Source organism: Gopherus flavomarginatus, chromosome 8 (genome assembly GCF_025201925.1).
Source record: "Gopherus flavomarginatus isolate rGopFla2 chromosome 8, rGopFla2.mat.asm, whole genome shotgun sequence".
Classification (NCBI taxonomy): Eukaryota; Metazoa; Chordata; order Testudines; family Testudinidae; genus Gopherus; species Gopherus flavomarginatus.
Window position 1 is genome coordinate 21,537,621 of NC_066624.1, and position 24,287 is coordinate 21,561,907.

At 42.5% G+C, this 24,287-nt stretch overlaps 1 protein-coding gene across 2 annotated transcripts in view; it reads left to right on the forward strand.

Moving 5' to 3' along the window:
- Nucleotides 1-6,071: 6,071 nt before the first annotated feature.
- LOC127056595 (ligand of Numb protein X 2-like) overlaps nt 6,072-24,287 on the forward strand; it is a 74,762-nt gene continuing 56,546 nt past the window's right edge. For both annotated transcript variants that reach the window (XM_050964646.1, XM_050964647.1), the window contains exon 1: nt 6,072-6,156. The gene's annotated coding sequence lies outside the window, so the exon portion shown is untranslated. The remainder of the gene's footprint in view (nt 6,157-24,287) is intronic.

A 24,287-nucleotide genomic window follows, 5' to 3' on the forward strand; every position in this document is an offset into this window, starting at 1 on the left:
AAGAGTGTTCTCATCACAAAACCCACCATTGCAATTAGCACCAAAGTATGAAAAAGCAAAGGTGAATAAACTACTCTCTTTTTACTTCTATGGCTAGAGGGGGTCCCTTTGGATCAGTCATGAGGCACAAAACTCCTATTACCACTGCTGCATCTGGCTGGTGAATAAACAGAGGACGTCAAGTTCAAGGGCTGTCATATGGTATTAGTAGTTACATACAGACACAAAATTAAAGGGAAAAATTGCTATTGTTTATTTTTGTATAGTGCTCCAGTGCATGTTAGGCACCTACAAAAGAGGATGCAATCCCTGCTCCAGAAAGCTTTCAGATTAGTTAGACAGGATGCAAGGAGGAGGAGTGCCACTAACAAAGCAGCAGGGAGGGGCTAGCAAAGGAAGGTCAGGGGAGACATTCAGGAGAAGGTTTAGTTGTTTGGCAAAGGTTATTGTCCGAGACCAATGCAGGTTCGAGTAAGTTTTGATTGAGAGAGGAAAATTAAAACGAAAACAGATTGTAATTCAAAACCAAGTGGTTGTTTATTAATGGGGAATCAGTTGCAACTTGGGCTGGGGAGGAGCACTTTTACCAACTAACAATACTATCAGAACATGAATATACACACAACTTGAAACAGTCTATTCACAATCAACAACAAAAAACCAAACGATCTATGATCAACTGCTTACTAAAATCCAGAACAGAGACACAAAACTGTGCACACATTAACCGAATATTGTAAAATACAATAATTAACCACAATAGCAATTAATACAACAATTTGACTCTCATATACTATATACACAACTTGGTACTGAGTAAGGGAGGGGAAAAAGGGGAGAAGTTAAACAGAGTATTTACAGCACACTCCAGGCGCAGCTGACCAGCAATACAGACACCAAGGGCATGACGCATTGGTGGGAAAATAATCCAAAAAAAGAAAGCGAATCAACGTGACCCAAGCTGGCTAAATCCGGAGGAAACCCTGGCTGAAAGGGTGATCAGGCCTTTCAGCTAGCCCGCGGATACTCCTGCAGATTTTGGCATGACACTTAGTTTTATTCAAAGACTCTTACTTGTGTCAGCATCTGATTGGTCCCTAGCTGCTTCACCAACCAGGTTCCGAGCTGGTGCCCTCTACGTCAATGGGAGCTGCACCCGGCACACTACTTTTGCACACAGCCCTATGCTTTTGCATACAGTACCAACTTGACCTTTTGACCGACAGAAGGTTCAAGAGCAGGCACACTGGTATTTTTGCACACGGCACTAGTCTGACCCTTAGCTGACCAGGGAAAAAGAGCGAGAACATGCACACGCAGGGCCGGCTCCAGACACCAGCCTACCAAGCACGTTCTTGGGGCGGCACTCGGGGTTTGTTTTTGTTATTTTTGGTTCGGCGGGGTGGTGCTGGGGGGCGGCGGGGACTTGGGCGGTGCAGCGCTCAGAGGGGGCGGGGACTTGGGCGGCGTGACACTCGGGGGCGGGGACTTGGGCGGTGCGACGCTCGGAGGGGCGGGGACTTGGGCGGCGCGACGCAACACTTGGGGGCGGGGACTTGGGCAATGAGCGGTTCGGGGGCGAGGACTTGGGTGTCGCAACACTCGGGGGCGGGGACTTGGGCGACGTGACACTCGGGGCAGGGACTTGGGCGACGTGACACTCGGGGGGCGGGGACTTGGGCGGGGCAACGTTCGGAGGTAGGGTTCTGGGGGATGCTTGGGGCGGGGACTTGGGCGGTGCGACGTTCGGGGGGGAATTGGGTGGTGCGACGTTCGGGGGCGAGGACTTGGGCGACGCGACACGACACTCAGGGGGGCGGGGACTTGGGCAGGGCGATGTGACGTGACGCTCGGGGGAGGCGGCGCTCTTTGTTTTCGCTTGGGGCGGCAAAAATGCTAGAGTCGGCCCGGTGCACACGGCACTATAATGTTGCACACCGCACTACGGTGTTGCACACGGTACCAATGTGACCTTTTGACCGACAATTGGCTAAACAGACGCCATGTTTGAGCATAGGTTTTAGGGCTGTGACAATTATTAATACTCAGATGGTGCCGCAAAGGAGGTTACATATACAAAAACACCCACCCTCCAAGAAATGTCATTCGTAAAACTAAAGCAATGTCACAAGCTCATTTCTTGTAGGTGTCATGGCAGGAGGGGAGGATTTGAAGGAGAAGGGGGTAGTAGTCTTGTGGACCAGCTCAGAATGGCTGTTCCTCATGGAAGGCATGAAAAAAAACACACAGAGACCACAAGCATGGTGTCACTGGCTGAGCACGGATCACATGGTATCACCATTAACATTCAAACAGCAACAATCTGAAAATGAAGGCTAGGAGCAATGCACAGAGGGGCCAGACTCCGTTTGCACACTAAGATGTTTGAGATTTATTATTACTTATGTTACAGCAGTGGTTCTCAACGCCGGTCTGCTGCTTGTTCAGGGAAAGCCCCTGGAGGGCCAGGCTGGTTTACCTACCTGCCCTTTCCACAGGTTCAGCCAGTCACGGCTTCCACTGGCCACAGTTCGGCGCTCCAGGCCAATGGGGGCTGCAGGAAGCAGCGCGGGCCGAGAGATCTGCTGGCCGCTCTTCCTGCAGCTCTCATTGGCCTGGACCGGCGAACTGCCGAACCTGCAGATGTGGCAGGTAAACAAACCGGCCTGGCCCGCCAGGGGCTTTCCCTGAACAAACGGCGCCCCTAGTTTGAGACCCACTGGGGTAGAGCATGCTTTCAGAAGTTTTAAAAGAGCAACACTCAGATGTGGAAACTACAGAACCCAAACCATCAAAAAAAAAATCAACCTTCTGCTGGTGGCATCTGACTCAGATGATGAAAATGAACATGCGTCGGTCTGCTCTGCTTTGAATCATTATCAAGCAGAAACCATCACCAGGATGGTTGAAACATGAAGAGACATATGAATCTTTAGCGCATCTGGCACGTAAATATCTTGTAACGCCAGCTACAATGGTGCCATGCAAACGCCTGTTCTCACTTTCAGGTGACATCGGAAACAAGAAGTGAGCAGCATTATCTCCTGAAAATTGCAACCAAACTTGTTTGTCTGAGCAATTGGCTGAAGCAGGTCTGAGTGGACTTGTAGGCTCTAAAGTTTTACATTATTTTATTTCTGAATGCAGTTATTTTTGTACATAATTCTACATTTGTAAGTTCAACTTTCATGATAAAGAGATTCCATTACAGTACTTGTGTTAGGTGAATTGAAAAATACTATTTCTTTTGTTTTTTACAGTGCAAATATTTGTAATAAAAAATAAATATACAGTGAGCACTGTACATGTATTCTATGTTGTAACTGAAATCAGTATAGTTGAAAATGTAGAAACATCCAAAAATATTTAAATAAATGGTATTCTATTATTGTTTAGCAGTGCAATTAATTTTTTTAATCTCTTGACAGCCCTAATCTCTATATATTGTGGCTAGGGAAACTAAAAAGTTCAGTGTTTCACTTTAATCATGGAAAACTGTGTATTTTTATCATGGAAAACATGAATACCTGCTCATCATTCAGGGAAACATTTTAGCCATGACCCAGTCTTGTCTCATCTTGCAAACAGGTGGCCTTTCAGCATTTGAGGGTTATTTTCAGCAAGGGCAGACTTTTCTTTAATTTCAGCAGTCACAAGGGGGAGTCTACTATGGAATCCCCAAGTCCCTGCTTTGTGGGGAATTTAATGTTAAACAGGGTTATCCCCTTTTTAAGTGTTCATCTGTGGCTCCTTTTCATCCTTGAAAGGGGCAGTGTGGACAGGACAGTGGAGTGGGGACTCAGGAAATCTGGGTAGAATTCCTGGCTCTGCCACTTGGTCAAGTGACTTCACTTCTATTTCCTTTCCCAGCCTTTGTCTTGCCCATTTACCTTGTAAACTGTTTGGGGGGTGGGACCTCTCTTACCATATCTGTATGCAGGGCCTAGCTCAGTGGGGCCATGATCTCACTTGGAGGCTTTAGGTGATGCTGTAACAGAGTGGTTCTCAAAGCTGGTCCACCGCTTGTTCAGGGAAAGCCCCTGGCGGCCAGCACATCCCTCGGCCCGTGCCTCTTCTCGCAGCCCCCACTGACCTGGAGCAGCGACCCACGGCCAATGGGAGCCACGACCGGTTGAACCTGCGGACGCGGCAGGTAAACAAACCGGCCCGGCCCACCAGGGACTTTCCCTGAACAAGCAGTGGACTGGCTTTGAGAACCACTGCTCTACACCTCATCCCTCTCAGATTTTGGACAACACTTCAGATTCTTAAACCATGGGTTGAGTGCTGTAGCTATTTTTAGAAATCTCACATTGGCCCCTTTTTTGCATTTTGTCAAAGCTGCTGTGAAAGTGTTCTTAAAACGAACATGTGCTGGGTCATCATCCAAGACTGCTATAACATGAAATATATGGCAGAATGCGATTAAAACAAAACAGGAGACATACAATTCTCCCTCAAGGAGTTCAGTCACAAATTTAATTAATGTATTATTTTTTTAATGAGCATCAACATGGAAGCATGTCCTCTGGAATAGTGGCCGAACCATGAAGGGGCATACGAATGTTTAGCATATCTAGCATGTAAATACCTTGCAATGCCAGCTACAAAAGTGCCATGTGGACGCCTGTTCTCACTTTCAGGTGACATTGTAAATAAGAAGCAGACAGCAGTATCTCCTGTACATGTAAACAAACTTGTTTGTCTTAGCGATTGGCTGGACAAAAAGTAGGACTGAGTGGCTCTAAAGCTTTACGTTGTTTTAAGTGCAGTTATGTAACAAAAAAAAACTACATTTGTAAGTTATATTTTCACGATAAAGAGATTGCACTACAGTACTTGTATGAGGTGATTTGAAAAATAGTATTTATTTTATCATTTTTACATTTTATTATTTTTGTAATAAAAAATAATATAAAAAGTGAGCACTGTACACTTTTTATTCTGTGTTGTAATAGAAATCAATATATCTGAAAATGTAGAAAAACATCCAAAATATTTAATAAATTTCAATTGGTATTCTATTAACAGTGCAATTAATTGCAATTAAATTTTTAAACTGCGATTAATTTTTTTGAGTTAATCACGATTAATATACAGCCCTAATATAGATATAAATTGAACAATGTTTTATTGATATATTTACAATATTTATGCTGAAAGCAGGAGCCCTGCCGCCTGGGGCAGACAGCCAGAGACCTGCCCATTCTCCTGCTTATCTGAAATTTTTTTTATCCGATCCGGCCCCGGTCCCAATTAGATCAGACAATAATGGGGTTCCACTATACATGTTTTTATTTTTTCACACAATGTAAAAACTAAAGATTCTCTGTAAAAACACAAATTCTGCATTTTTCCATGGCAAACAGCTTTCTAGGCTCCCTGGTGATGAGACTGACTCTATCAAATTGCATCACACAGGAAATTCTGTGGGGTGCCAGGAAAGGGGCACAAAAACATGTCAGTCAATAAATCAGAGGGCTTCCACACCCCACCCAACCACTCTCTTGCATCTCAGCAAGGGCAGCTCTCCTTCTCACTGTGAATGGTTTGATCGCTTTAGAGCTTGTCTGCACCCAGCAGGAGCACCTTCCATTGCTGTGGCGAAAATGAGGATCTTGGTCACCCTCCTTCTGTCCTGGCTGTGCACAGCTGTAAAGATAGCCCTGTCCCATGTACCCCAGTGTGACTCCACTGATTTCTCCTGGTATTACTTCTGATTTACACTGGTGTGCACAAGGTAAGAATCAGGCCCGCTCTTTTCCAAAATAAAGGACACAGTCCAAAACCCCATAGATTCCAATGGGAGTATTGCCTGAGTATTTGTTACTGGATCTGCATCCAGTCAAAAGCATAGCAAGAAGAATCTCAGTTTAGTTGGGCAGCTTTCATTAATTTCTAGGGACAGGTGAGGCAATGTGGGTAAAAAACAAACAAACAAAAACCTGTTGCAAGACTTTTATCTAAAAGTGAATCTAAACTAAATGATTTTCTGAGTTTTAAAAAGTTAATAACTCTCCCCCTGCCCCATTATGTTTCATTTTCTCTTTCCCCGAAATATTCAGGATTCAGCTGCAGCAAGAAAGCAAAAGCACTGAAATACTGCAAGGAAGATTTTTTGCAGACCCAACAGGACTTCACTTGGATTGCATGAGTGTAAGTAGGAGCTGACATTGGTACAATGAACTTATAGATCCAGATACTGGGGAATGAAGAGTGAAGACAATTTTTAAAGTTTTTGCTCTGCATTAAAATATTACAGGGCTGAGGGATGGAATTCTTAGCCTCAACAAGCCAGACTTCCAGCAAGGTTACTATGGAGTAGAGCTGGACGAATACTTGATTTTTTGGTTTGGTGGCAGTTCTGAAAGATCAAGGAGAAAAAAAAAATCAGTGTGGGTTGAACTGAATCTAAAATGCTTTGAAATTTTTGGTGAATCAACGAAGTCTGTTTCAGAACAGGGATTTGAAGTTAGGTCTTCTGCATTTCTGTCAAATAAACTATTTATTTGAAAAATTTCACCCAGATATATTATAGACCATGTATGGAGTAGTGGACATGACCTCTTGATAGCAAGTGTGAAAAACTGCGACTGGGGGAAGGGCGGGGGAGGCAATAGTTGCCCATGTAAGACAAAGCCTCTACTATCGGGGTGTCTGGTCACACAAGCTGCTGAGTGGTTTTGACCCATTGTATCCTAGTCTGATTACAACTCTACACAGACATGTGCCATGGAGCTTTGAAGTCTTCCTGCATGGTCTCCACTGATGATGCAGACTGGCTTTTGATGGGAATGAAGGATGTAGGAGTTGATGCAGAGGGGGTTAGGGCCTGATTTCCCTTTGCCTTGCACCTTGTGTAGTCATTTATACCAATGTAAAGTGAGTGCAAAATGTTAACACATCAGAATGGTAACATTTTGCACCCACTTTGCTCAGGTGCAAGTAGCCACACACAGTGCAGGGCAATAAACTTGAGTGCTGAGTACCAAACAGCATGTGCACTTGATCTGACGCAGCTCAATCTCTCAAATTGTTTGTATTTTTGATCTATGAAAAGGGGAGAAAGTTGAGGGCATCGGAGATAAGCCAAAGCCTTCACATTCCAGGAGATTCTGATTTTTATATGGATTCTCACTATTTAATATTCATATTACAGTAGCACCCAAAAGTCCCACTATGTCATGAGCAAATCCTACAAAACCAAACAACAAAGTATAAACTCTCCTCATCCCTTCTGTCTACCAGTGAACAAAAACAGCATCAACATGTTTAGAATGAAAAAACAAAACAAAATCCCCCCGCTGTAATCGGCAAAGAAAAAATTCAGTAACATTATTTACCATGCAAATAAAGCATTAATCAAATCTGCAGGGAGGTAGGAAGAACAGTTTCTCTCTAAAAAACAATGCACAGCTGTATGATTGTTGATATATAAAAAAGAACCGCAACAAAAGAGCAATGCAGCATAAAGAGGCAATTATTTCCTTTTTTCCTTTGAAAGGCTATTAGTTCAAATAATGAGCAGTTGTTACTTGCAGTGGTGGGTGTATGCAGGGAGTTGGGAATGATCAAGATCAGTTTCAGTGAGCGTCTCTTCCTATCTATCAACTGATACATATTAGGATGGGTCAGCACTGTAGCTATAGTGCAGAACATAGCAGCTTTACATGAAACTGACCCTGATCCAGTCCTTGGCCAAGACACAGTGAATTTCCTTCTTCATTAGGCTTTTAGCTATTCTGGACATGGACTGTCTTTATCTGTGGCTTGTAATGCGCCGAGCACACCATTGGTGCTTAACAAATAATAAATGATAATGGGTGAAATCAAAGACAATTATAATAATAATTGACAACGGGAAAAATTCCACTGACTGAGTCAATAGGGACAGGATTTCACCCAATATTTCTTAGAGATAGGTCTAAACCAGAAACTCCAGATCTGGGCCAAAATTTAATGTCTCTGGAATGATCAGAGCTGACACCCCAAATTCAAATACTTATGAAATAGGCAGTTTGAAATCTGGATTCCAACCCAAACATTCCCAATATTGAGATGCTTGGATTCTGCCCATTATAGAGAGATTCAAACTCAAACTTGGATCTGAACCTAGATTTTAAATCTGGATCAAGTTTTTGATCCAGGTCCATCTCCAGTATTTATATCCATCTTTTTAAAATCTTAAACTACAGTCAGATATTTGCTATGTCTATTATTTTAGGTGTGAGTGGGTCCAGTTTAGGATTAGTTTAGGAAGCTATATTTTGAGGGTATAGGAATATTAGAGTTAAGGGAGGGATCTGCTACTAATTAAGAGCACATAAGCACTAGTTAGGGATATTTGTTCACCCAAGAAAAATGAGGTTTTACTAGCTGGACATTGGTGTGCATTTTCTATAAGAGCACTGCAGTTCATGGCTGAAGTCCACAGATCCTCAGCTTATGGTGATTTGGAAAATTAGGGTTTCACATGTGGGGGGACAGTCTAAAATGCAACCATGAATTTTTCCCAAGGCTATTACTGATGTTGAGGCCCTCTACAGTTCTGTTTTTGCACCACCTCCATACAATGTAGTCAGAGTTCTTTGTTTCTAGAATCCTTCTGAGTTGCCATGGAAATTATCACCATGTCCCTAAGTATAGGATTATGATTTCATGACAAACAACAGGAAATGGAGGGAGCATGCTTTGGTTTAAACAGATATTTTCAGTCACCTGGGATAAAGAAAACAAAAAGTTCCAAATAGTATTTTGGCACCCTTAAAGGCCCCCAGTTAAGGATTTTACATTATAGCCTCTGTCCATTCTCTAAAGAAAGAAAGACATGCCCAGCTAGCAATCTCAATAAAAGTCAAGTTTCTTGCAGGAATCAGAACAGAACAGCTTGAAGCAGTGCTGTCATGAAATTCAGCTATGAGTGGCCAACCTACCTCAAACTAGACCTGCAGTATTTCATCATTAGTGTCATACAGTGAAGTCTGGATAAAGAAGGCTAAGAGTATATTAATATTACTGATCAGTTAGACCCCAATACTGCAAATTACCCCACATGTGAGGATCCCAGTGCCTATGGGGAGCTCCGCTGAAGTCCATGGGGGATTGGTCATGCATTGTAACTTGTAGAAGAAATCACTGCCTGTCGTGCTGACCAATTATGCTGACCATTTCTCATCGTTTTCCTGTACTCTCCCATCTGTTGTCTCTTGTCTTACACTTACATTGTAAGCATCTTGGGCCAGGAACTGTTGTTGGTTTTTTGTATCATGTTTGTACAGCACCTAGCACAATGGGGTCTTGGTCCATGACTGGAAATCGTAGGCTCTATTGTAATACAAATAATAATAATGGGATTATGGCCTTAAATAGGACTATTAGTGCAGCAATGAAAATAGACAGAAACAAGGGGGGAACTCTCACCACTAACGCAGAGTGAAATTTTTCAGACAGAACTTTTTTCAGTGAAAAATCAGATTTAAATTGATCAAAACATATAATGAATTCATGCTGAATTCACCAAATTGGTTTGGTCTATCCCTCCCCATGCCCCCCCCCTCAAATTCCAAAGGTCAAAAAATTTGATTTTTTTTTAATTCAGAAATGACTTTTCATTTCCAATTTTAGTTCAGCTCTATTTTTAAATGGCATAAAAGCCCTCAGAAATGAAACAAAAAAATTCATTTTTGGTCAGATGAAATGCTTCATTCACCAAAAAAATGTGAAAGGCTTTTGTTTTAAGTTTGACCTGAATTTTAATATTTATTTATTTATTCACCATTTTTTGGTTCAGCCAGTGCACCGAAAAAATCAATTATTCACAAAGCTCTGCTTACCACACCAGCCAGGGAACTGAGATAGCACAGTTTATCTAAGCAAGGGAGAACTTTTATCAGAGGATGGAGAGCTGCCCCTCTCCTACTTTAACCCCTGCATTTGTGTGCCAGGCATTTGACATGTGAAGAAAAAGACGAGGCTCCTGCTACAAGGAGCTTACAATACACAGGCCAGTTTATACCCTAGTAATGGACTAAATTAAAAAGCCTCAGCTCTGGGCCACATTTCGGTCGCTATACACTGCTCCAGCAGCATCAAGAGACGGGAACCTAGGCAAGTCTTCCCACAGGGGAATCTCCTTAACATGGGCAGGTTTCCTTAGCCACACAGAACACACTTCTGGGCAGGCTTCAGCATAGGTACTTGTCCAGGGACATGAGGAGGCTTGGCCAGAGGACAATGTGCATTGGATGGAGCAATCCACTGGGCTTGGAGTGGCCTGTAGGTGCCTGTTTAAGGCTACCATAACTTAAAACATTCCATTGGGTCCTCTAAATTGTGCTAGTGGTCCAGCAGATCCCAGAATTCAGAGAACATACAGGTGGCTTAGAGTCACCTATGCCCACACCCCACCAGGGCTGCTCTTCTGAGACATAGCTCAGCACTGGAAGTAAAAAGTTCAGACATATTTTATTCACAAAAGCACTGTAGATGTCACATGCCTAACTGAGCTGTCTAGAATGAAAAATTATGTTGAAATGAACATTACTGCAAAATTTCTGGTATTTCCCAGCTGAGTCACAAATAATAAACAAACAAACATAGTGGAACAGATCCTGCAGTTCTCCATTAGTGGAACTCCCATGAGAGCATAGACAGAATTGACATTTCTGATATTTCTAAGGTAAAAAACAATTAGGAAATCTAAAACTTAGAAAAATAATACAAGAACCCTTCTTTGTACATCAGAAAGGTATAGTTGTTTTCTTTTTTTATGGTAACCTACAAGCTGGAACAGTACAACAGCTGTTGATATTGAACTGAATTCACTATTTATCCAGAGTATTCATTAGTAGCGACTATAAAACTGTGACACTAGAATCATAGAATCATAGACTTTAAGGTCAGAAGGGACCACTGTGATCATCTAGTCTGACCTCCTGCAGGCCACAGAATCTCACCCACCCACTCCTGTATCAAACCCCTAACCTATGTCTGAGCTACTGAAGTCCTCAAATTGTGGTTTAAAGACTTCAAGGTGCAGAGAACCTTCCAGCAAGCGACCTGTGCCCCACGCTGCAGAGGAAGGCCTCTGCCAATCTGCAAGGCCTCTGCCAATCCGCCCTGGAGGAAAATGCCTTCCCGACCCCAAATATGGTGATCAGCTAAACCCTGAGCATGTGGGCAAGACTCACCAGCCAGACTCCCAAGAAAGAATTCTCTATAGTAACTCAGATCCCACCCCATCTAACATCCCATCACAAGCCATTGGGCATATTTACCGCTAGTAATCAAAGATGAATTAATTGCCAAAATTAGGCTATCCCATTATACCATCCCCTCCATAAACTTATCAAGCTTAGTCTTGAAGCCAGATATGTCTTTTGCCCCCACTACTCCCCTTGGAAGGCTGTTCCAGAACTTCATTCCTCTGATGGTTAGAAACCTTCGTCTAATTTCAAGTCTAAACTTCCCATAGCCAGTTTACATCCATTTGTTCTTGTGTCCACGTTGGTACTGAGCTTAAATAATTCCTCTCTCTCCCTGGTATTTATTCCTCTGATATATTTATAGAGAGCAATCATATCTCCCCTCAGCCTTCTTTTGGTTAGGCTAAACAAGGCAAGCTCTTTGAGTCTCCTTTCATATGACAGGTTTTCCATTCCACGGATCATCCTAGTAGCCCTTCTCTGAACCTGTTCCAGTTTGAATTGATCCTTCTTAAACATGGGAGACCAGAACTGCACACAGTATTCCAGATGAAGTCTCACTGGTGCCTAGAGAAAAGACCTCTGTAAAATTTCATGCAAAAATTTTCATTTTTTTTAATTAAATGGTGAAATTCAAAAACATGAAGATTTCAATGTCATATCTCACAATTTGAGTTCCAAACTTTGAATCGAAGTACTTTTTACTTAGCAATGGCCTTGTTTTTCAAAAAGCAATAATAATAATAATAAAAAAATAAAAAAACACCAACCAACCAAGCAAAAATCCCTGCATATTCTGACCGGTTTTGCCTTCCATCATGATTTCATCCCCTCTGGCAGTAATAGCAGCCACTTAACTGTAGAGGGCAGAGCCTGACAACATTTGGGAATGTAGCAACAAAATCACTAGCTGGCATTTGATTTAATTATGGTGTTAAAACTGTGAAAGGAAGGTCCAGGGTATATTTCAAGAGCATCCCTAATGTGGAAGCATAATCACATCCCTCTAATGAACTAATATTTTTTCCTTTCATGACAAATACTTTAGATCAGTGTTTCCTAGACTGTGTGGTCCCCCTTCCTGGGGAGACATGAAGGACAAGTTGGGGTGACTAGTCTCTCTTTTAAAAAAGACTTTTTGTATGATACTCCCTAATACAGATAATTTTCTACACAGAACACATGGAAAGAACTAGGATAACAAGGAAAAATAAGTCCTGAGGGTTTGAGTAGACTTCAAGTAGATAGTGTCTCTTTAGATCATTTCCTCAGGCCACAGAGCAAAGTGGAGGCAGAACTGGGGTTATTAGAATTTTGAAGTGACAGGCACTCATCCCTAAACTCAGTCACTTAAACTACACTCCCATTCCAGTGTAAGTGCGCTTGTGTGTATGAATGTGTGTAAGTGATGGGAACAAGTCCAAAGCTATTAGATCAAAAATAATAAACTCACTCAAACAGCACTTGTATAAACTGGTTCAGAAGAAAACCCAGAGCGCTAATCCACTTCTCAGAAACATACAAGTGTTTTCCATCTGCCCTCCCCCGTAAAATTATAAACAATACAGCTATTGCCCTCTCTGTCTGCAATGCCATTCATAAATCTGTATTTATGAGTCCCAAATGAAGGAAGAGGAGGCATGTTTTAAACTTCACTCCACTGTAAGGAAGAATCTTAATACCAGAGGCTAAGACTGGCCTGCACCAGCTCTCCCATTTCAAAGAATCTTCTGGACTCTCTGTCAGACAGTTACCACAGCCATGCCAACTAGATTGTGCTGGTTTCAAAAGAAAGAGGAAATCTCCATGAACACAACCCCACACACAAATATGACTCAATAAACGCAGAGAGGAAAAAGAACACTCGTTCCCTCTCATTTCACCCCACACCTAGGCTTGATAATGGTGCCAGCTCACAAGAAGCTGCAGCTTTGGGCTTAGGGAGTCTTTGAAGATTCAGATGGCTGGTTAAAGGCCTGCACAGAAGGACCAGGGAAAGACAAACAAGCCTCAAAGGCACACACACACACCCCTCTCTACCCAGATCTGACATCATCCCTTGGCTTCATCAAAAGAGAGCAGGCCTGTTTGATATTCACTTTTCCTCCTTGAATTTGGGAACGTGTAAACAGAACACTGGGCCAGCAGTCTTGAGCTGAATGAATGGGCTGCAGAGGGAAGTGGGCGTGGCTCAATCACAGCTGGCCCTGGCTGTTCTCAAAGGGGAAGCCTATCTAGTGTTGACCTCTGGAGATCAAACAACAGATACAACTCCTTTGAGACTCTATGCCTATATACATCTGGTACCTTCCTGGCCTGGCACAAAGATACTGTATGGAATTTCATTTCAGAGTCTTCTTCACTATGGTATTGCCATGATTTTCTTGTGAGTCTCACAATAGTTAGCGTTTTTCTTAATAGCCCAGGTCCTGGAGTCCTGCATCTCTATGAGAATTCCAGCCTTCATTTAAAAAGAGTATGTTTTAGCCATCATGGAGAAAAAGCTTGAAATATGACTCTTAATGGCTCAAAAATCAGAAAGCAAATAAAAAGAACCCAACATTTATTATTTTTAAGCCAATCATGATTTTTTGGAGGCCTGACTTAATGGGTTTTGAATGCTTGCAGTTAGCAACCTTGTCATTATTTACACTGCAAGTTCTTAAAAAGACAAGCTTTCAAAAACTCAAATGCTCCAAGCCATAAGCCAATCACTCCCTGATTGAAGATAGGGAAAAACTTCTTCTTAAAATAAGCTATTTTATAATTGTCCATTATGGGGTTTTTTGGACTTTACTGAAAGCACTTTGCATGGACCACTGTTGGAGACAAGAAACCAGACTAGGTGAACCACTGGGCTGATGATTTAGCAATTCCTATGCTCCTAAAGTGTCTGGCACAGAAATGTGTGATCTTCAGAAGGTTTGCGAATCAATACGGTTCAAATAAACACCCAACATTCACATGTTTATTTGAAGTGTCTTTGAACTATTCCAAACTTTTGTGTCTTAGAAACCAGGCTCGAAATCTCATTAAAACAACATTTCTCATTATATGCAATAGGTTGGCTTTCAGCTGGAACCAAGAAGTGCAGAGCACTATATGACAATGGAAAATTAGACCTATTTTTAGAACCCCAGAATAGGTTTGAATGAGTATCTGGGAAAAAAATCCAGTTTGTTCCTATTTTATCTGAAGATATTCTCCCATCTTCAGTTTGATATTTTATAATTTCTGACCTCCCACAGTGACAACTTCACTTCTGTGGAAAAACATGGGCCTTTTTATTTTTGTAGCCATACTGATGCTTGACGTACATTTGCTTAAAGAACCCTAAACCTGCATAAAGGGATAGGAGTTGTGCTACGAAGATGGACATTTTCCATTAGTCATGTTCTATCTAGTCACCAACCCAAAGCTGCTGCTCAGCACATCCAGATTGGTTCCTTGCATGATGCAATGGCGTTACATTAGCATTGTCAAGATTATAGCTGGATGATACTAGTTGTCAGTAGACATCAACTGAGGCGGCAATGTTCGAATTCAGAACTGGCTTAGTTTTAGAATCAAATTCAGGTTCTTATGAAGGCTGAACCAAACCAAGGGTTCAGATTAGATGTCTGGGAAATCTTGCAAGCTGCTCTCATGAGAACGCAACCCAAAATGATGGAAGTAAAGCTAGATCTCCTGCTTTGCAGAGATTTCTACCATCTTCGATTGGCCCTTTCTGGCAAAATAAACTATATAGAGTGCATTTGACTCTGAAGATTTGAAATTGTGAAATACTTTTCTTACTACCCTGCCTCTCCCTTCTGAAATGCAGATCGGGTTAGAGAGGAGTTTCCAGATCTATCTCTAGTTGTGTTAACCACAGCAACTTGTGCAGACAAGGCCTTATGCAGTGGGAGGAAGATGCATAGAAATGAAAGAGCTAAAGACTTGCTGCCTGTATGAGCTCAAACCTCTTCTTTTTGCTTTATCACAGCACTTTATTTTAAAAGGAATCATGCAGTTGAAAGGTCAGGTCAGTCTGCAGCTGGGTAAGAAAGGCTTTTCCAGCACAGCGTGAAAATGTTCCAGTGGTAAGTGAGTGGCTGGGTGGAGATGGCCTCTGCATTGCCCTTCTGCAGCTATTGTTAGGCATCTTGTCTGAATAGGTTTGCAAGCCTCCTCCATGAAAGCCACTCCTTTCTCCTCTACTGTACTTATACCTCCCACACTTTCATGTTTTGTACTGCAGAGAGCTGTTGCTTCCCAGCCAGGGTCAGCACAAGGTCATGACTCCTGACATGAGGTTAATGTAGTTGTAACTAACAACATGAATTTTTGCAGTTACATGAATATTCCCTCCCCCCACTTTTCCCCTCCTCCCACTTTTCTATCTCAAGAGGGGAACCTGAATTAGACTTATTCATTGTAAGGGATTTAGGGCTATTTTTTCATAGCTCCTAGGCGATATATGGTACAGTCATGTACGCCTAAAATTTGTCAAAAGTTTAACATAAAATAGTGATTTAACACTTAGTTCCCATATAGCCTCCACAGTGTTTTCCCCAAGAATTAAAATTAGAGGGGGTGTTCAAATATACAGAGGCAGGATTGGAAAATGATTAAACTGGCGACACTGAGTTGACCACGACGGGGAACGGGGGAAGGGAAAATGGGGGAATTGGGGGGCGGGTGTAGGGAAATCCCCCCTCCAACAATTTCAAGGCATGTTAAAAAGGCAGGTGAGCATTTTTATCCTCATTTTACAAGAGGGAAAACTGAAGTGCAGAGACCTCTAAGACAAATATTAAATATATTGTAACTGAGAAGAGTATCAAAATATGGCCCTGACTGTTCATCTTATGATTGTGGACAGCAACAGAAGAGTATAAGCCAAGTTTAATCTTATGGCCTTTTTCTTCTTGCAAAAATTTTTTTAAAGGGGAAAAACTTGTGTTCTATTTAAATTATTAATATTATTATCTATTTGTATTGTGGTTTGCCAAAAGCAACATTTTAATCAACAACTCATTTTTTAAACAAAAACATTTTTTAAAAAACTAAAATTCTGGAGGTTTTGGTTGAAAAATTAAACAATTTTCACAGGAAATTGGAGGGAAGGAAGAAATGTCCTGTGAAAAACGATAGCTAGAGCTAATAAAAAATGCCTAAAAACCACTATAAAATGTGCTGTAAGGAATAGCCCTGCACTGGCTGGTTAATCTAATAGGTCTTTTCCAGATCTAATTTCTGTAACTCCAAGGAACAAACTTTACAAAGTTCTTCTGTAGCTATGCAGCTTTAGTGACCCCAGGATGCTGAGAGCATATATTAGCATCATAATGGGATACAAGGCCTGTGTGGATATCTGCATGTAAGTGTAACGAAAGCAGTGGTTAGAAGGTTGGGGTGGAGAAATCATGGAGACTGTCTGTGTGGCTAATGACACAGCTTTGTCTGTGTCTCTGAATCCTGAAAGAGGTCCCAGAATGCGTGTTTATGAGGAAGCCCCCTTAATCTGATGGGATTCTTTTGATCTCTACTGGAATTGGCCACTGGGTTTACAAAGTACAATTAAAGGCAGATAAAGCCTTAGAATTTAGAAAACAAATCAAATTAATCAGATTAGAACACCCATCACCCTGGAAAAAACAAGCCTTGTTCTGTGGACTGATCCCTCCTTCAGAAGCCTGTGACACTATGGCCCAATTTTCCCCTAAGATCCTGTTTTTACACAAGCACACATTTGGTGAAAGGGGACGGGGCTAAGGAAGATTAGACTGAGTAGCTATGTATATGGATCAGTACAGCAAAGCTAATAAAACCATGTAAACCAAAGCAAACCTGTTTGCCTTCAAGACTGATCTGGGAAAATGTAAGCCACCTGTTGGTGTAATAAACCTCTTTGACTGCAGTACTTATATAGCTGATATAAAAACCAATTCAACATTGTAGAAAATCTGTGACCACTTAGTGCTTCGCCCATGTGCTGAACACCATGGCGTCTCAGAATTTCACAATGATACCAGGGAAAGAACTGAACTCTTACTTCTACAAAAGCACAGACCCCCACTCTGACATGAGCTAAAGGAAGAGCTTTTTTAGCTGTTAGCAGTATAGGGTGTATGACACGTGGAAGTTAGAACATTAGTTGCAAAAATATATTGTGATTGAGCATTCACAGCCAATCTTGGCCAATAGGAACAGACCCATTGCAACAAATTCATCTCCAATGTAACTATTATTTTGGCCCACAGAAGGGCACTGTATTCATTCCCTGTGCAGAGCACACATATAATATTTTCCTTATGACATGCACAGCCCAGGACACCTCCAGGCAGGGTCAAGCTAATGATTAACAGAGCTCCAAGCTACCAAGGACAGAAAAGCAAATCAAGCTGTGTTGCTTTCTGTCCAGTTCTACGGCTACCCAATTCCTGGGTAAGCTGCTGAGACTATTGAAGGGTCTCCAAAAGCATGAGTGCTGCCTTGCTTGTTTCAGGCCTCCAAAGGAATGTGTGAGGAGGACAATAGAAAACTAGATGAATTAATTTACTCCCCTCCTACCCTCTGTATCAACCCAAAGTGATATTTTGGGGTCTGTTTTCTGTGATGCCAGCTGAGCAATGGCTTTAATAGTCTGAAAGGGCCTGATGTTTTATGGACACCAGAGGCAGCCAGATTTTGCTCCAGAAGATCATTGCTAAACCAGCTTTAAAAGAGCCATCATAGTTTTATGTGGAATTTTATGGGCTCCAACAGCTGCCCAGCTATTGAGCAGCTCACTGAATGTGTGTGCCAGGACCCAACATAGGCAGCTGGTTTCTATGTGCTGCAGACACACAGACAGCAGGCAAGTGATAGACAACAGAACAATTAGCCGTCCAAAGGAACTGGAATGTTCTTTCTTTAAAAATGTTTGGTATGGTGTTCCTGAAAGTGAATGGTTAGAGCCAGACACAGTGCAAGTGGATGCCAGGATCATTTCCAGCCCCACTCCGTTAGCTCTCCAATGAACCCCAGTCTTGGCCTGCAGCCCCTCCTTTCACCCAACTCTTTCAGTCAGGAGTAGATTAAAACTGAACAGGGCCTGGATCCCCCAGCCTTATACCCCCTCTCGCCTTGGACTCGTCCTCTCAGCCTTCCTTCTTAAGATAAATTCCTCTTCTCTGTCTAGCCACCTCAAGCCCAGATAGACTGCAAAAACTTTTTTTTTTTTTTTTACACTGCCTCAGGCCACATTCTTCCTCACAGCGTCCAAGAAATGGTCTCTTGATCACTCCCACCTCTACGTCCTTGATTGTCCTGCAAGGTAAGATAACCCAGCCTACCCTAGCAGGCAGCTGGCACCCTTCAGCTATGGACTACAGCACAGCCTCTGATTCACTACTGTACCCAAAACCCTTCTGCCAGCAGAGCCAGAATCCCAGGGTATCCACCTTAATCCCAGTCTTGGGTTGGGTCTCTACATAGCTCTGCCAGTGTACCTCTTTCCAGATCTAAATTCCTGACCCTACCCTTCCAGTTCAGGAAGCCCTAGAGCACAACAACTGTAAGAAACCATCCTGAACTTTCTGGAGGAAATAGAGTGTGTGCAAAGTATAACAAAATAGGTCGTTTCTAGCTGTAATTTCTACGATGCCATGAAACTGATTTTTTATAACCTATGCCAGGATTTGGATCAAGATCTACTAGAGTGAAAATCCTGAGCGCTAGCTCTAACATCACTCGCAGCCCCTAACATTAACAACACTTTCATTATGAACGGTATCTTTCATACTGAAATATGCAAGTCAATTCACTAGACCCATGTGAACTGGTATTTTGAAACATTTTAATTTGTAGATTATAATGAAGAGATAAATTGTCATCAGATCTCTTGCTGAAAAGGGAAACAGTTTACCATAATGAATGCTTTAAAAATTAAAAAGAAATACAAAAATGTTACTGATGGAATGAATTTCCAAGGTAAATATTTGGGCATAAGGAAGACTCAGACATGTACTACTGGAATGTGAATCTTGTAATCAATAGTAGGGCAAGAGTTTAGTTCTTAAGAATTCCAGCAGAGGCCGCCATTACTTTGAACTTCTGCTGAGTTGATGTGGCTCAGGATAAGAGAACTAACTTCCGCTTTTCCCATCTCATAGTTAGCCAGAGAAGAATAGAGGGACTTTTAGAGATCAGAAAATTGGTTAAAAGAACCCATAGCTGCTTATGACTTTGCTGTCCCTGAAGTGCTTCATTATTACATAGCTGTGGGTAAGTGTAAGAAGGAAAAGAATACAAAAAACCAAACTGTAAATGTTGGCAAATGGTTTTTGAAGGCAGGGGCTATGTAAGCTGTCTACAAAGAATTGGTCTTTGACTCTTATTCCATGCCTTTCAGTGCCCTAGGCCATACATAGTGAAAGCAGCTGGATAGACTAAACTATCTTATCTTACAAATAGAACCAGTACTGGTTTAATTAAATTGGTATAGTTAAACACCCAACTGTGGATGCATTTATACCAGTATAAATGTGCTTATACTAACACAGCTAATTCCCACATGAGAAGGGGAATAAGTATATGTGTATAAGCACATTCATACTGGTATCACTACATCTTCACTAGAGGTTGTATCAGTGTAAATATATTGGTTAACAAAAAAAATGACCCCTCCCTGAGATATTTATACTGGTACAAAAACTGTGTTTAGACCAGGGCTTAGTCTCCAGGGGCTTGGAGAGTGTTGGTGTCAGAGGTGAAAACTCCTTAACTCCTGAAAACTGTGATAGAAGAGAACAGTGAGGGAAGCTGACATTTCAGTTATTCTACATTCTGTATCTCCAACATGCTGGAGTTTAGGTGCTGGAAGCAGAGGGACCTCAGCTTCATGTAGTATAATCTGGCTATCCAGCATGAACATTATAGGGGAGCTCCTCTTTTACTCCATTTGACTCATAATAAGACAGGTGCCTGGCCTTTTCCTGGGCCTGCTTGAGGCACTGCTGTGCCCTGGCATAATTTTGATACTGTCAGTCACACAGAGAACGGGCACACCTTGCAGATGCAGAACTGGGTTCTGAGGTGCTTTGTTAAGGATGCTGTTCGGAAGCAACTTCAAAGCAAATCCTTAGCTGAAAACAGGAAAATGTATCAAGAGAGCTTCCATGTAGTACGCAGTTCTGAATTTTCCTTTATAATCACACAACTTCTTGGTTTTCCCTGACTGTCTCCCATGATTTAAGCTGATATTAACACAGTTTTGCTGTGCAACTGATGATGGGTTACAACAAAGTTAGCGTAAAATGTAAATTTTCCCTGGAATCTTTAAAAATCAAAGTGACGCATATAATCCTGCTGTTAGTGAACTGGTCCACCAGAACACTTAGATCAGTTGCAGGGTTAAATTTTAGTTGTGTTTATCCTCTTCCTTATGGCATCTTAAAAGAAAATGAGGTTTTGTTCATATAGTTATACCAGGGAGGGAGAGGAATTATTAAAGTTCAGTCCAATGTGGACGCAAGAACAAATGGATATAAACTGGCCATCAGAAAGTTTAGACTTGAAATTAGATGAAGGTTTCTAACCATCAGAGGAGTGAAGTTCTGGAACAGCCTTCCAAGGGGAGCAGTGGGGTAAAAAACATATCTGGCTTCAAGACTGAGCTTGATAAATTTATGGAGGGGAGGGTGTAATTAGATAGCCTAATTTTGTCAATTAATTGACCTTTGACTATTAGCAGTAAATATGCCCAATGGCCTGTGATCGGATGTTAGATGGGGTGGGATCTGAGTTACTACAGAGAAGTCTTTCCTGGGTGTCTGGCTGGTGAGTCTTGCCCACATGCTCAGGGTTTAGCTGATCACCATATTTGGGGTCGGGAAGGAATTTTCCTCCAGGGTGGACTGGCAGAGGCCTTGGGAGTTTTTTCACCTTCCTCTGCAGCGTGGGGCAAGGGTCACTTGCTGGAAGGTTCTCTGCACCTTGAAGACTTTAAACCATGATTTGAGGACTTCAGTAGCTCAGACATAGGTTAGGGGTTTGATACAGGAGTGGGTGGGTGAGATTCTGTGGCCTATGTTGTGCAGGAGGTCAGATTAGACGATCATAACGGTCCCTTCTGACCTTAAAGTCTATGATTCTATGATTCTATTACATCATGTAGTAGTTGGAAAGGAGAGCAAGGATATATCTCCAAATCCCTCTAGGAATAGCTGGATGTCCCTTATTATAGAAAGCTGACCTTTTTTTCTCACACCATCATTTTCTTTGCCACAAACTTTTAAATTGTTTTTCCTATGGATGGGGCAAACGTGTGTTGGGATCAATGCACCTTCACACAAAGGTGCAACATTATCCAGTCATGAATCCAAAAAGAAATCTGGTCCCGCTCATAGTCCCACTAATTAGCTCTATAGGAAGAGGGAATTTCACAATATATGTTTCACAACCCTGACCCAGATAAATACTATTATGACTCTTACATACCTGTGCCTTGTTTTTCAGCCTAGATGCAAAATTTATTCCTGGTGTAACTTCAATGACGTCATTAGAGTCACATCACTGGTAAATTTAATCCCAATTGGCCTAGGCCGGAGCATTACATTGCAAACTCTTTAAAATGTTCCTCAGATAAGCAGCCTGAAGAAGGCGAGAAGATTGCTGAATCAAGTCAATCCTTCTCTCCCTCATATATGTACCAAAAGAATCTGCAAACACTCAGCCATGTAAATGAGAGCAGAATCAGCCCTTTCATGTTCCATTCCTGGATCTATCAGACTTTCAATGCTGTGCTGCAAAAATCATTTGTGACCTCTATGTGCTTCAGTTTCCCAATCTGAAAAATGAAAATCCTAAATAGGGGAGTGCTGTGAGGCTTCGCTGATGTCTGCAAAGTACTTTCAGGTGCTCAGATGAAAGGGGCAGGAGGAGGGCAATGTGTTGTTATAGATTAGGGAGGGAAATTTAGTAATGTGCTCAGGGCTGGCCTTACCATGAAGCCAACTGAGGCAGCCGCCTCAGGTGCTAAACTGTGGGATGGGTGCCACTAGGACCCAGAATTTAGAAAATTGTGTCTGCTGCTGGTGCATATGTATTCTCTCTGCTCTAGTTGCACAAAGATGGTGGAGTGCTGTGCTGGAGGAAGGAGGGCACAAGAGACATAACAGGCAGCAGGGCCAGCTTTAGGCACCGCGGAGCCCGATCCGAAGGAGCTGCCGCCGAAGTCTGCTGTCTTCCGCGGCAGCTCAAAAGCTGCCACGGAGGAAGGTCTCTCTGCTGAAATGCCACTGAAGACAGCTGCAATGATTGAGCTGACGACGACGACAGCGCCGGGACTTTGGCGGCCGCTCAACTGGCTGCCGGTGCCTTCGGTGGCATTTTGATGGAGGGACCTTCCTCTGCACCAGCGATTGAACTGCTGCTGAAGACAGTGGCGAGACTTTGGCAGCAGCTCCTTCGGGACGTTGCTGGGCCCTCTTAGGGGTGCGGGGCCCGATTCCAGGGAATCGGCTGAATTGCCCTAAAGTCGGCCCTGACAGGCAGGCAGGAGAAAAGGTGAGCGGGAATAACAGAAAGCAGCAGGAGCTGCAGGGAGAGAGAGGAGGAGGAGGAGCCTCTTATGTACCTCTCTAGCACCCCCAGGAGCCTGGACTGATTAACACTAGCTTCTCAGGGAGCTTCCTGTTTCCTGCTGCTTCCCTGAATCCACATGAGGAGAACAGGCAGTCAACTGAAGTAGTAGGAGCCAGTTAGGCCCTTAAGACGCTGATATCTTTCCTCACTCAGGCCCTGCTACCAGCCTGCTTATTTATCCCCTTCAATTGAGTGTTGAGAGCCATTGTAGCTGGCACAGGACAGCAGTCATGAGTGAAAGAAGAAAACGCCCCTCTGGGGCAGCATTCAGAAAAAGAAAGCAAGCAAAGGAAGCTTTTCTATCTAAGCAGGAAGGAGCTCTCCTGAGATACATAGAGACAAATGTTCCCGGTGAGCCTTCTGGCCCCAGTGAGGATGTGAGTGGCGAGGAGATGCCTGATCTTCCAATTAGTCAGAGTGCAGGTGACCTGGCAGCTACTGCAGCATCCATCTCTCCATCTCGAATGGATGTAACCATGCACATTCCTGAAGAATAGTGTAGATCAGAGAAGAGTGTGGTGGAGGCGCAAGAAACAGCTGTTATTGAGTTTAGTTCCTTAAGTCTAGATGATCCAGAACTGTGGACCCACTTGAGCAGTAGCCTCAGGGACTTCTTTGTACTGCATGGGCCACTGCAAGTGAAAAACTTCATGTTTCCCAAAGACAATGAAAATAGAAGTTTCCATCCAACACATTACTGGAGTGAAATCCCCAATGGTGACAAAGAGGAGACTCCATGGTTTATGTACTCAAAACCCCAAAATGCTGCATACTGTTTTTATTGCAAACTCTTCCAGTCTAATTTTCCAGTCACACTGGGTTCTACAAGAACAAAGGACTGGAAAAATCTGACTAGAAATCTAGCATGCCATGAGAAGGCAGCAAATCACCAGAGAACATTCCATAGGTGGAAAGAGCTTGAGATGAAACTAAGGTTAAAGGCCACCATAGATGATCAGCATCAAGAGAAGATTGCATCAGAGTCTCTTTACTGGCAAAATGTTCTGAAAGGCTCATTGCCATTGTGAGAATGCGTACTACCCAAAACTTAGCACTGCATGGCACTTCAGATCATCTGTACGTGCCAAATAATGGAAACTTCCTTAAAATTGTGGAGCTGATGGCTGAGTTTGATGCTGTACTCCAGGAGCATCTAAGAAAAGTCACCACCCAAGAAATGTACACACACCACTACCTTGGAAAAACAATTCAAAATGAGACCATACAGTTACTGGCAACAACAGAAGATTGTGGCAGATCTGAAGTCAGCAAGATATTACTCTATTATTCTGGACTGCACACCTGACATCAGCCATACGGAACAAATGACTTTAATGGTGTGATTTGTAACAACAACAAAACCTAGTGAAAACGTCCCTACAATGGTGACTGTCAGAGAGCATTTTCTACAATGTATTGATATTGGTGATACTACAGGAGCTGGTCTGACAAATGTGCTTCTTAAAAAGCTGG